Here is a 2,733-nt window from a genome sequence, read left to right as displayed (position 1 = left end):
TCCCCCCACCCCGAAAAAAAAATTAAGTTTGTTTTTAAAAAAAAAAATTCAATTTCAAAAATTATTTTCTACTCTAGTAAAAATAAAAGATATTTCTCAAAAACATTTTTCATTCATAAACCAAACACTAAAATTTTTTTTCGAAAAATATTTTCTACTCACCAACCAAACATGAGAAAATAAATCAAAAATCCACTTGTTTTCCAAGAAAACATTTTCCTTCGTACTAAACACACCCTAGAAGGAAAACAAAAGGGAAGACAGGAGGAAAGGGGGCATAGTCTAGTGAACACGCACCGCTTCCCCTCACAATTTTGCCTAGCATGATCAATGGTTCCCCATTTAGGATAACCAATCTGCAGAGTAGGAGGTTACAACGCGAGCGACCATTTCTAAAATCTGTATGTTCAGATAATCACTAGATTATCTTTTTTTTTCCTTTTTGTTAACTAAGAAAACACCTAGAACCATGACACATGGATCAAAACTCGGTGGATAGTGGATTTTCTCTGAAACAGAATGCTTTTTACACCAAAAGTTTGAGTGTCTCATTCAGTAACCAGGATCCAATCTTGTTCTATTGAGTTCACAGACTACAAGTATATTCACACTGAGTTCTGCCTATGTCCTTATTGTCCAAAGCTTCATGACATAGATAGACTAATTAGGTATCCTATGGAAGGATCACACAAGGGGAAGACCGGAAGAGTGTGCCGGCACGAAGCTAACACTTAGTATCAACATTTCACCATGAGCATGTCAAATTTTTCTTGATGTGGTTTTCTTGTTTAAACCTTTCTTTGTCCATTTTACAGAATTAATTCCGAATTCGAAACAAAATCAGACCCTCAAACAAAAAATAAAAGTACAGTACTTATCTTAGCCAACATGAGATTTTCGTGTTTTGTTCTGTTTTACTTTAATTTTTTCACACTCCTCCTTAATGTAATTTTTTGGAAATTACTCCAAGCTTGACGATGAAAACCCAAACGAAGCTTTTAGGAAGTAACTTGGTGAACATATCATCAATATTTTCCTGACATCACACTTCTAAAGTGTTAATAGTTCCATCAAGAATTTTTGTTGGATGAAATGATGTTCCACCTCAATGCTTAGTTCTTGTGTGGAATATGGGATTATTTGCAAGCTTGATGAAACTTTGATTTTATCCAAAAACTTCCTTTGGCTTTGATATAGATAAATGCTAGTCTCTGAAAAGTCTTTGGAGCCATACACATTCTTGATTCTTAAGCAATAACAATTGATGTTTTATATTCCACCTCCGTAATTGATAATTATGTTGAGTCTTCCTTTTTGTTGCACCAAGAAATACTTGTTCCGCCAAGAATAAAATGTAGTCCGATATAGATCTTCGATCATCCAAATCGCCACCAAAATCAACATCAGTAGCACACTATGCCTCGGGGCAGGGCGGGGCGGGGGGCCTCGAGGCACGATGCCTCGGGGCAGGGTGGGGGGCCTCGAGGCACGGTGCCTCGTGGTGGGGGCCTCTATGTCTCTTTTTTTGTTTTAAAACTGGTACTTTTAAGATGACTTTGTGTCTCTTCTGGACAACTATATAGCTGGTTTGCTATGCAGTTACTATCTTTGGTAGTGCTTGGTCATCCATGAGCTTTAGCTGACGTGTCAATTTTTGAGGATTAGGCATCATGCAGGGTTAGATGGAACAATAAGTTGAGAGGTGTAAGGTTGAAAACATACAATTACTTTTATATGTATTTTTGAATCTTGAAAATGTTGGGTTTTAAAGGTGTGAGCAGGAAATGAAGAGTTGTGACTCTCCTGAAGGGTTGTGACCTTTATGAAAGGTTGTGTCCTTTCTAAAGGGTTGTGACCATTTGAAAGGTTGTGCCTTTTCCAAAGTGTTGTGACCTTTCTGAAAGGTTGTCTTCTTTTCAAAGGGTTGTGACCTTTACCCTTCGTTGGCTATAAAAAGAGAGGTTTTCTCTCATTTTTCTGCATCGAATTCTTCCATTCTTTTGCATACATTTCTTACAAAACAAAATCGATCGATCGTGTCTGTGTGTGTGATTCGTTGCTGTCATTTTGAGTTCGTTGAAATTATCGAAGTTTGAGGTACCGCTACTTCTTTAATGGTTAATCCGTTTTATCTTGGGAGGAATTAATCTGCAACCTCGGGTACTTGAGGGGATTAAATTTCTTAAGGACACACAGTGGGTTCTGTGGACTCGGATAGTTCTTTGTATTTTTGTGGGTTCTGTGGACTCGGATAGTTCTTTGTGTTTTTCTTTTCATCTTTTATTATTTCTGGTTTGCTAATCTGAATACAGGAGATAACAAGCTTAAGAAATTTATTGTTGGTATTTTCTGTGGTAAGGAAATTACTTCTATTTGTTGTGTTCTTTTTATTGGGGAAAGAACAAGATGAAAAAGAGAATTATTTTATCATATGATAAAAGTAATTTGGGATGAATTAGTACTACTTTAATATGTTCGAGTATATTGTTTGTAGTAAGTTTTCCTTGGATGGGTAAGATTAGTTTTATTTTCTTCCCAAGTGCATTCAAGCATTGCACCCCTTCAGTTTTCTTTTCAATGAGAAAAGTTATTTTGTGCATAAAAGCTAAGATGAACACTTTAATTTTTTCGCTATATTCTTGGTTTATATAACTATGAGAAGAAGTAAATGAACAGACGTTGTCTCCTAACAATATTTGAACATGAATTTAGTTTCTCGTTGAAATTCAATGT

Source organism: Solanum tuberosum, unplaced genomic scaffold, assembly GCF_000226075.1.
Source record: "Solanum tuberosum cultivar DM 1-3 516 R44 unplaced genomic scaffold, SolTub_3.0 scf00154, whole genome shotgun sequence".
In the NCBI taxonomy this organism is placed as follows: Eukaryota; Viridiplantae; Streptophyta; class Magnoliopsida; order Solanales; family Solanaceae; genus Solanum; species Solanum tuberosum.
This window is presented reverse-complemented; position numbering follows the sequence as displayed.